At 36.9% G+C, this 12,090-nt stretch overlaps 1 protein-coding gene across 1 annotated transcript in view; it reads right to left on the reverse strand.

Annotated features, from left to right (window-relative positions):
* Nucleotides 1-12,090, reverse strand: part of LOC133775468 (disintegrin and metalloproteinase domain-containing protein 32-like) — a 137,551-nt gene that overhangs the window by 32,974 nt on the left and 92,487 nt on the right. The gene's annotated exons all lie outside the window — the stretch shown is intronic.

The raw sequence follows: 12,090 nt of genomic DNA on the forward strand, positions 1-12,090 counted from the left end.
GCTGAGTATGTTTTTGTTTAGAAGGTTTTTCTGTCAAGAATTTGAATATATCATCCCATCATTTTCTGTCCTGTAGGATTTCTTCTGAGAAGTCCACTATTAGTTTCATAGGTTTTCCTTTACATATTCCTTGGCATTTTCTCTATGACTCTCTTGTTGGGCTTAACTTTTTACAATTTGACTATAATTTGCCTTGAACAACTTTGTTTTTTATATTTTTGGTTTTTATTTTTTGGTTAAGTCTAGCTGGGAGCTGTAGAGCTTCCTCCATCTGGATGTTCACATGTCTTTCAAGACTTGGGAAGTTTTTTTTTTTTACCATTATTTCATTAAATTGCTTCTCAGTGCACTTGTCCTTGTATTCTCCTTCAAGTATCTCTTAATATGAATATCTGTTCTCTTAATGGCATCATATATATATATATATAATTTCTTTTAAACCCATATATATGATAGCTTTTTAATTGTGTAAATGATCATAGTTACTAGTACCAATATATTTCTCAATTTTTTTAAATTATAGATATTATTTATGGAATATAATGTAATGATTTATACATGTAGATAATGTATAATAATCAAATCAGCAATTTGCATTTTAATCTCCTTAAAAATTTACTATTGCTTTGTGTTTGAAGATTATGAGTGCATTCTCTTTCAGTTACTTGGAAAATATAATTTGCAAAATATAATCAGCTCACTATGCTGAGTAACACCAGAGCTTATTTCTTCTATATAACTGTATTTTTGTACCAATTATGTAACCCCTCTATATATCTACTCTCTCAAACATCTCTATCCTCTAATAATCACTTTTATAATCACATCATCTACAGAATCAATCATAACTTTTCATACATGATTGAAAAATGTAGTATTGTCTTTTTGTGCCTGGCATATTTCACTGATACCATATCCTCCAGATGCATCCATTTTGTTGGAAATGACAACATTTCATATCTGATGACCATTCCATTGTATATATACATACACACAACACAGTATTTTAAAAATATTTATTTGAAACAGTGTTTGGTGGCGCTGCAGCTCAATAGGCTAATCCTCCTCCTGCGGTGCCGGCACCCAGGTTCTAGTCCCGGTCGTCGGGGCGCCGGATTCTGTCCTGGTTGCTCCTCTTCCAGTCCAGCTCTCTGCTGTGGCCTGGGAGGGCAGTGGAGGATGGCCCAAGTCCTTGGGCCCTGCACCAGCATGGGAGGCCAGGAGAAGTACCTGGCTCTGGGCTTCTTATTAGCGTGGTGTGCCTGCCACAGCGCGCTGGCCGCAGTGGCCATTAGGGGGTGAACTGACCTTTCTCTCTGTGTCTCTCTCTCATTGTCCATTCTGACTGTCAAAAAACAAACAAACAAAAAACAACAAAAAAACCCCAGTGTTACAGGTTGGGGGAAGGAGGGAGAGAGCGAGGGAGCGAGGGAGCAAGGGATCGAGGGAGGGAATGAGAAAGAATCTTCTACAAGCTGGCTCACTCCTCAAATGGCTGCAGCAGCCAGGACTGGGCAAGGCAAAAGCCAGGAGCCTAGAACTCCATCCTGGGGTGGCAGGGACCCAAGCACTTGTACCACCTTTGGCTGTTTTTCAGAGGATATTAGCATGGAGCTGGATTCGAAGTGCAGCAGCCAGGACTCCAATCAGTGCTCACATGTGATGCCATTGTTGCAGACAGTGGTTTAATCCCCCACTGGACAACAACACTGGCCCCACGAAATTTTCATGGTCCATTAATCCAACAATGTACACTTGGTTGATTCCATTATCTTGGCTATTGTGAAAAGTGCTGCAATAAACATGTGAGTGCAAGTATCTTTAATAATATATTTCCTTTGGATATATACCCCACAGTGGGGTAGCTGGATTAAACAATAGTTCAATTTCTAATTGTTTGAGATACCCCCATACTGTATTCCATAACTATATTAATTTCTATTCCCACCAATAGATTATGAGTTCCTCTTTCTCCACATTCTCACCAGCATTTGGTATTTTTTTTAAATAATAGCCATTCTGAACAAAACGAAAGGTTTGATTATGCTTTTGATTTTGAAGCTCCCTGAGGATTACTGATTTTGTGCTTTTCTTTCATATACTTATTTTCCATTTGTATATCTTCTCTTGAGAAATGTTTATTAAGATTATTTGTCATTTTAATTGGATTGTCTGGTGGTTCCTTGCTGATTTTTTATTCCAAATATATTCTGGACATTAATCACTTTTTGGATGAAATGCTTACAAATATTTTCTACCATTCTGTAGATTGTCTCTTCATTGTTTTGCTTGTTTCTTTTGCTCTGGAAAAAAGTTGATAATATATCATTCATCTATTTTTGCTTTTGTTGTCTGTGCTTTTGGAATCTTATCCAAAATAACAATCACCTTTTCAAATTTCTTAAGGAGTTTTCTCAGATTTATTCTGGTATATTCATGGTTTTACACCTTACATTTACGTCTTTGACCTATTTCTAGTTGATCTTTAATTGCTAGTGAAAGCAGGGGTGACTAGATTTATTCTGATACATATGAATATTTATTTTTCCCAATACCACTTAAGAGGCTGTTTTCTTCTCCAACATATAGATTCTGGCATCTGCCCTGAAAATCAGTAGATTTATTTCCATGTTCTCTAATCTGTTCCATTGATCAGTTTTATTCTAGTATCATGATGTTTTCTACAGCTTTGTGCTATATCTTGAGACCAAGTGTTATAATGATTCCACCCTTGTTCTTTCCAATCAATTTTTTTTATTTGGCTATTCTAGGTAGGGATTTTGTGGTACTATAGAAATTTAGGATTTTTTTTCTGTAGGGAAAACTACTAGTATTCTCATAGGGATTACACTGAATCTGTAAACCTCTTTGGACAATATGGACATCAGAATATTAATTCTTCCAATCCATTAACATGGGGGAGGTCTTTCCATTTAAATTTTTCTTTTTTAATTTCTTTCATCAGTATCATAATTTTTTTTGACAGGCAGAGTGGACAGTGAGAGAGAGAGAGAGACAGAGAGAAAGGTCTTCCTTTACTGTTGGTTCACCCTACAATGGCTGCCGCGGCCGGGGCACTGTGGCTGGCGCACCTCGTGGATCTGAAGGCAGGAGCCAGGTGCTTCTCCTGGTCTGTATCATAATTTTATTGTAACAGCCATTCACTTTCTTGCTTAAATTTATTCCCAAATTATTTCTTTAAACCCATTTTGAATGGAATTGCTTTCTTGATTTAATTTTTCAGCAAGTATTTTGTAGGGTGTATAACTGCTACTGATTTACTTAACAATGAACTAACACCAAATATTGTTCAACAATTTCCTTCAAATTTGGAGAGATTTATTCCAAACTCATGATACAAGACCAGCAGTACCTTGGTACCAAGAGTAGACAAGGCACAACAATAACAATTACAACAATGAAAAAACTACAGTAAGCTGAAGAATGCAGATATAAAAGTTTCCAGCAGGCCAGCACCGTGGATTAACAGGCTAATCCTCCGCCTTGCGGCGCCAGCACACCGGGTTCTAGTCCCGGTTGCCCCTCTTCCAAGCCAGCTCTTTGCTATGGCCCGGGAGTGCAGTGGAGGATGGCCCAAGTGCTTGGGCCCTGCACCCGCATGGGAGACCAGGAGAAGCACCTGGCTCCTGGCTTTGAATCAGCGAGATGTGCCGGCTGCAGCGGCCATTGGAGGGTGAACCAATGGCAAAAAGGAAGACCTTTCTCTCTGTCTCTCTCTCTCACTATCCACTCTGCCTGTCAAAAAAAATTTAAAAAAAAAATTCCCAGCAAATTACTAGCAAACTGAATCTACCCAAACATCAAAAAGATCATATACCATGATGAAATGGGGTTTTTCCCAAAAATTCAAGTATAGTTCCACATATGGAAGTCAATACACAGAATATATCATATCAACAGAAAAAACTTTCCACAGCACTTAATTTATTTCTTCATGATAAAAATAAACATTAGGTTTTGAAGAAATGTAATTCAACGTAAAAAGGTTGTATGTGGCAAATTTGCAGCCAACATCATATTGAATAGGGAAAAAAAGTCTCAAAATCTTTCGTCTAAGATCTGAACAAGACAAATAGTACTGGGAATATTAGCCAGAGCAGTTAGGCAAGAAAAAACAAAAGACATCCAAATTGAAAGGAGGAAACCAAATTATTCATGTTTGCAGATCATATGTCTTATAGAAAAAACATAAAAGCCCTACCAAAAGACTATAAGAACTGATAAATTCATGAAGTGCAAGAAACAGCTACTTTGAAAAGTCCTTTTCTTTATTTTTTTATTAACATTGAGGGATTTCATGTATTTCATAGGAGCAGTACTTACATGATAACCATACTTCCCTCCTTTCCCCTCTCCTTCTCAATTCCCCCTTTCTTTCCCTTATGTTTTTGTATGTTTTTTTTTTTTTACTTTTTGCAGGCATAATTTCAATCTCCTTAATTCTCCCCTAACCATAATATTCAACAAGGAAAAAGCAGGAGGACCACAGTTCCACAAGAGTCAAAATAAGGGCTAAAAACAATCAACTCACAAGATTTCTACATATTTTTTGCATTTTATATCAGAGAAAGCATATGATATCTTTTTGTGGCTGGCTTATTTCACTAAACAGAATGGTGTTCAGTTTCATCCATTTTGTTGAAAAGATAGGTTTTCATTTTTTTTTATGGCTAAGTAGCATTCAATATTGTATACATACACCACAATTTCTTTAATTACATAATTTATCACTTCCATTTATTCAATTTTAATTACTTTTTATTTAATATATATTTATATATACTCATTTACCTATTATTTGACATATTCTCCATTTTTGCATGCATTTTGATTTTTAAAATTTATGCTGGATATTAGTTGCATTTGTTATAGGTCACATTATTTGTTTACTTTTTTATTTTAAAACTTGGTTCTGGATACTAAAATAGTTAAGTTTATGGCTCAGGGAATCTAGATTTTATTTCATTTAATAACTACATAGTTGAGGATTCAAAATGGTTACAAAAAGAAGTCCACTGTGCCACTTCCTCCATCAAAAAACTCCAAAGCAGCTACATCTATAGGTCAGTGCCTAAGGAAGAGCAACAGAGGCAGTAGGAGAGAAGTGGTTACACAATCAGACATCCACAACAGTAATACCAGCTTTGGGAGAAGAACATGAGGAAGAAGGCAGTGTCTGAAGACCCTGCACTGGGAATAGGGGGAACCAGAGTTTGTTGAGCCTCTCTCTGCAGACATTTCACCTGGAGGATCCCCTCCAGAGAGGAATTCCTCTAACACAGACCAGCATCGCTACGAAGACTGCTTCTTCACATACTCAGGGCTCCCAGGCTTCAGAGCGGAAACTTGTCAGGGTTCCTTCCCATGACTCCTGAGAGCACAGATTGATGCAGGATGATGCTAGCTTAAGAGCAGAACTGCTTGTAAGAGGTTCTTCCCAATCTTCTTTCCAGAAGCCCAGAGACATTCTTGAGTTCCCACAAGACAGACTGGGCCCTAAAGGTCCAGTGGAACCAACAGGGCTTCAGAAGCCTCAGAGTCTAGGCCCACACAGTGCTCTGAGCTTTGGTGGAGAGTGGGGGCCCAGCAGCTGGGGTAGCCCTATTACTCTGGTGAAAAGGAGACATGCCATGTTGGAAAAAGAGGTGCCTCTTTTCCTTTCTCCCTCTTCACAAATCATTTGAAAAATCACAGGTTGTTGCTGGTTTCCCATGTACCCACCCTGTAAGACTTTGGAGATTCAGAGTACCCTGTATCCTTGGGACAGATCTCATCGTAGAGTCGGGGGACACACTTTGGGGTGATTTGGTGCTCTGGATTGTGCACATACCTGGGTGCGTGAAGTGCACTGGCATCTTGAGCTCACTCAAAGCAGTGGCTCAGCAGGCTTACCATGGCACAGTGAACATCTGGGAATAAAAATTCACCAGCTGGCTCCAACATCCCCTCACACCACTCACTGTAACCTAAAGCACTCCACCATACTCACCTTTGTTGTTACTCTGGACTCTTATCCCACCCACAAACAGTTGTAAGAACTTCATGGCCCAACTCATCATAAACCTCTAGAGCTCAACTGTAACCATCAGGTGCCCCGCTGAGGCCTAGGGGCCCACCTCCAGGAATAAAGTATTCAATAAAAAAAGAACTATCCTCTCCAAGTGATAGGAACAAGAGATACCCAAGATGTGCAAAAATTAACATAGAAGAAAAAGAAAAATGAACAAGGAAGAAAATATTGACTCCCTAAATGGGAGCATTAATATAGACTATGAAGAAAGGGAGATTTTAAGGTTACTGAAAAAGAGCAATTAAATGAATTGAGAAAATTAGTATATGACATGGATGAGAAATGCAGCAAAGAGACTGAGATACTGAAAATGAACCAAACAGAAATGTTAGAAATGAACTATGCAATAAATCAAATAATTTAGCAACAATATGATGAGGCAGAAGAAACAATAGCTGATCTGGAAGACAGAGTTTTTGAAATATCTCAGTTGGATCAGAACTGAGTAAATGAATAAGCAAATAAGAAAGAGGCAGAGTAGGAGAATGAGGAGAAGGAGGAAGAAATAGGAAGAAAAAAACAGAGTTTTTTCCTCAGGAGTCTCAGGGGTTACCCAAATATGAAAACAAAATAACTTAGAAAATCTATTCAATGAAATAGGTGAACATTTCCCAAATTTGAGGGGTTTCTCAATAAAATCCTTAAGAAATGTGTATAGAGAGAATATGCCTCAACAAAATAAAGGGAACATATGAAAAAGACACAGGCAGCTTCATATTGAATAGAGAAAAAGTGAAAGTATTTTCAGTAAGATCTGGAAGCAGACAAAGATGCCCACTCTCATTATAGCCCTGGAAGTCTTAGCCAGGGCCATTAAGCAAGAAAAAGAAATCAAAGGAATGGAAACAGAAGAGGAGAAAGTCAAATTACCAGTTTGCAGATGACGTGATCCTTTATGTAGGAAAACCAGAAGATACCACTAAGAGATGGTTAGCAGTCACGAGAGAATTCAGCAAAGTTGCAGGATATAAAATAAACTCTCAAAAATCAAAAAACATTCTTATGTACCAACAACAGTCCAGAAACAGCCTGTAAGACCAGTCTCATTCACAATAGCTACCGAAAATTTAAATATCTTGGGGTAAATTTAACCAAGGATTTGGAAGATTTCTACAATAATAATTTCAAAACATTAATTAAATTAATAAAAGAATATACAAGCAAGAAAAAAATCTTCAGTGTTTATGTATTGGTAGAATTAACATCATCAAAATGACCATACTGCTCAGTGTAACTTACAAACTCCAAGTGATCTCAGTCAAAATACCAAGGACATTCTCACAGAACTAGAAAAAATAATCCTAAGATTCATATGGGGGGCAAGCACTGTGGTATAATGGGTAAAGCCACAGACTGTAGCGTCTGCATCCCAAACAGGACCCGGCTGTTCCACTTCTGATCCAGCTCTCTGGTATGGGAAAGCCATAGAAGATGGCCCAAGTCCTTGGTCCCATGCATCCATATGGGAGACCTGGAACAAGCTCCTGGCTTCTGGCTTCAGATTGGCCAAGCTTTGGCCATTTAAAGAGTAAACCAGTGAATGGAAGGACCCTCCCTCCCCCACTTCTGTTCCCCTGAAACTCTGCCTTTCCAATAAATAAATAAATATTTTTAAAAAATCATATGGAAACACACAAAAAAACTCTGAATAGCCAAAGCAACCTTAAAAAATTTTTTAAAAGCTAGAAACATCATAGTACCATATTTAAAGATTTATTAAAGAGCTGTTATAATTGAAACAGCCTGGTGGCAGAGAGATAGAAATATAGACCCAAGGAATGGAAGAGAATTTCCAGCAATTAACTCTACTATCTACAGACAACTAAAGGACAGTCTGGTCAACTAATGGTGTTGAGAAAATTGGGTTTCTATAGGCAGAAGTTTGAAACAAGACTTTAACTTAAACCTTAAACAAAAATCAACACACAAAGGATCAAGAATATAAACTTAAGACCTGAAACCATGAAAGTACTAGAGGAAAACAAAAACAATGAAAGATATAAGTCTAAGCAAAGAATTTGAGGATAAGACCCCAAAAATACAGGAAATAAAAGCAAAAAAAAAAAAAAAAAAGGACAAGTGGGGTTACATCAAGCTAAGAAGCTTCTGCAAAGCAAAGGTAACAATTATCAGAGTCAATCGACAGAACACAGAATGGAAGAAAATATCTGCAAACTTTGCATCTGAAAAAGGATTAACATCCAGCAGATATAAGGAGCTCAAGAAACTCAACAACATCAACAACAAACTAAAACAACAACAAACACAACAAAAACAAGCAAACCAGTTAATAAAAGGACAAAGGCATTTTTCAGGAGATGGGATACAAATGGCTAAAAGCACATGAAGGAAATCTCAGGATCACTGGACATCAAGAAATTGTACACATGAATATAATAAGGTGTCAACTCACTCCAGTTGGTGTGGCTATTATTAAAAATTCAAAAAATCATGGGTTCTGGTGAGGCTGTGGTTAAGGGGGTGCCCTACTGCACTGCTGGTGGGAGTACAGATGGTTCTAGCCACTGTGGAGGGCAATATGCAAATTCTGAAGAAAAGGAAAGATGGATCTGCTATGTAATACAGTTATCTCCCTTCTGGGAATGTGTGTGAAACAAATGAAATTGGTATTCTGAGGTGGTTAATCTTTTTTTTTTATAGATGTATTTATTTATTTGAAAGGCTGAGTTACAGAGAGAGCGAGAGAGTGAGAGCGAGTGCTTTTGCATCCTCTGGTTCAGTTCCCAAATGGCTGCAGCATCCATAGCTGTGCCAATCTGAAGCCAAGAGTCACGAGTTTCTTCTGTGGCTGCAGGGGCCCAAGCACTTGGGCCATCCTCCACTGCTTTCCCAGGTCCTTAGCAGGGAGCTGGATTGGAATTGGAACATCCAGGGCTCAAACTTGGAACCATAATTAGATGCTGACATGGCAGGCAGAGGCTTAACCTACTATGCCACAGTGCCAGCCCCGAGGTGGTTATTCTTAACAAATCCTATCATCAAAATAAGCTATTTTACCAGAGCCTGAACTCATTGGCTTATTTTCAGAGCCTAAATGATCTAAAGGAGGGGAAATATGTTAACAATAGTCCAAGCTTGTCTTCCACATGAGGGAAAAGAAATACCTAACTCTAGCCCCTTCTGCTCCAACTTAGTGAAGAAGGAGGGGTGGTGGATGGGAGTGCACAACTGTATAGTACTTATAAAATTTAGAGCCTGGAACAACAGACTCACTAGAAGACTGAGATCTCATCATAGGATAACAGAATTCTTCTTTTCTCATACATCTTACTTCCAGTACATTACAGTTTTTTTTTTAATACAAGTAAGCATGCCCAATTATCAAGAAAAACTAAGTATAGGATAAAACTAAAAACATAATTCAAAGAGATAGAGTAAGGATCAGAATCTAATACATGACAGAAAAGTTAGAATTCTTAGACAAGGAATTTCAAATTATGATTAATATGATAAAATCTCTAATGGACAAAGTACACAGCATGCAAAAATAGGCAGGGAATGTAACCAATGATATGTAAATTCTAAGCAAGAAACAAAAAGAAATTCAAGAGATCAAAACCAACTGTAACAAAAATGAAGAATGCCTTTGATAGTTCATTACTAAGATAATTATATTTGAGGAAAGATCTCTAAGCTTGAGGATACCTTGGTAGAAACTTCTAAAACTGAAAAGCAAGGATTTAAGATGAAAAAATAAAACAGAATATATAAGAACTACATAAGGTTTACCACATTTATAATTGGAAAATCAAAAAGAAAAGAAAAAATATTTAAATAAATGACTGAAATTTTTCAGAAATTAATGTCTCACATCAAATCACTGGACACTGAAATTTCAAAAATACTGAACAGGGTACATACCAAAAATTTATACTCAGACATGTAATTTTAAATTACAGAAAATCAAAGATAAAGAACACATTTCAAAAGAAGCCAGAGGGAGGGAAAAACCATATCTGTAAATACACAATGATAAAATTACATTAGAATTTTTTTCATAAATCATGAAAGTACAAAGAGCAGGAAAAATATTTGAGGCTTATAGCAAAAAAAAAGTTCATCAATATAAAATTTGGAATCCTGAAAAATCATCTTTCAAAAGTGAAAAATAGTTTTTCAGACAAACAAAATTAGAACAAATTTACCACCAGCCTTGAGAGAAATATTAAAAGAAGTTCTGCTGTGAAATGAAAATATTTTAGGTTAGAAAAGCATGTTTACATTAAAAAGGAAAGGGATTAGAGAAGGAAAACATAAAAGTATCATAAAATATTTTATTCAATCAGTTGATCTAACAAACAATTGTGTTTTTTTTTCAAATGAGTTCAAAACATTTGTTATGAAATTAAATCAGTTTTCTACAATCTCTTTCAGAAAATAGAAGCAGAGAGGATACCTCCTAATTCATTCTACCAGGCAAATACTGCTCTAATACCAAAAAAAGCAAGAAATATTCTAAGAATAATGAAAACCATGAACCAAAATTTCTGATGGATATAAATGTAAAAATTTTCAACAAAATATTGGCATACTGAATTTAACAATATCTAGAAATTACTGCATACCACAACCTATTGAACTTTACCGCAGGCATTCAAGGCTGGTTCAACATCTTAAAAATAATTTATTTAATCCATCTCAGATAAATAGGCTACGGAAGAAAAATTACATTATCATATTAATAGACACACAAAAGTATTTAAAAAAAAACAATGAGGCCAGCGCCGCGGCTCACTAGGCTAATCCTCTGCCTGCGGCACCGGTACTCCAGGTTCTAGTCTCGGTCAGGGCACCAGATTCTGTCCCAGTTGCTCCTCTTCAAGTCCAGCTCTCTGCTGTGGCCCAGGAAGGCAGTGGAGGATGGCCCAGGTGCTTGGGCCCTGCACCTGCATGGGAGACCAGGATGAAGCACCTGGCTCCTGGCTTTGGATCGGTGCTGCGCGCCAGCCATAGCAGCCATTTGGGGGGTGAACCAACGAAAGGAAGACCTTTCCCTCTGTCTGACTCTCTCTCTAACTCTGCCTGTCAAAAATAAATAAATAAAAATAAAATAAATAAAAAAAACAATGAAACACCCATTCTTGACTTTTGAAATATAAGCAGACTAGAACTGTATGGGCAATTCCTCAACTAGAAAAGAATATGCCAAAGAAACCTATAGTGACGGCATTCTTAATGGTAAGCGATCTGTCATTTTCCTACTTAAGTGAGGGACAACACAAGGATGTCCACTAGCACCACTCCTTTTTCAACATCATTTTGGAAGTTCTAGCTAAGGGAATAAGACAAGAAAATGAACTAAAGTTATACTGATTGGGACAGAAGAAATAAAAAAGTTTTTCCTCTTACGCAATAGTTATCTACGAGAAAATTTAAAAACGAAGAAAAGTCCTCTTGGTACTAACAAGTGATCACAGCAAAGTTGAACAATATAAGGTTAAATGTACAGAATTTAATTACTTTCACATATACCAGCAATAAACAAGTGATATTTAAAGTTAAAAGTACAATACCATTTATATTAATACTGCCCAAAAGTGAAATACTCAGTGAATCCATCCTAACGTAATGTATAGACCCTGGGTAATGGTATTAATGGTAATTTAATTTCATTTACTGTAACAACTTTTTGCCACTCTCGTGGGTGGTACTGATAACAGGAGCTCTTATTCAAGTTTAGGGCAGGAGGTGTTTGTGAAATATCTGTACATTACTCAGTTTTGTTGAGAACCTAAAACTGTTTTTATAAAATTAAGTAAAAACAATAAAAAATACTGAGCTATAAAAAGACATGGAGAGAGCTTAAAATCCACCCCATCTATTAAAGTTAAACTTATACACTCTCTATAACCCAGAAATTCCTCTTTTAAGTACATGATCAAAAAACTGAGCATGTACATGTACCAAAAGATATGTGAAGAATATTTAAAAAACTGAGTGCATAGAAGTAGAGTAGAATGGTGGCTACCAGAGGTGGA

This window comes from Lepus europaeus, chromosome 16 (genome assembly GCF_033115175.1).
Source record: "Lepus europaeus isolate LE1 chromosome 16, mLepTim1.pri, whole genome shotgun sequence".
NCBI classification, from domain to species: Eukaryota; Metazoa; Chordata; class Mammalia; order Lagomorpha; family Leporidae; genus Lepus; species Lepus europaeus.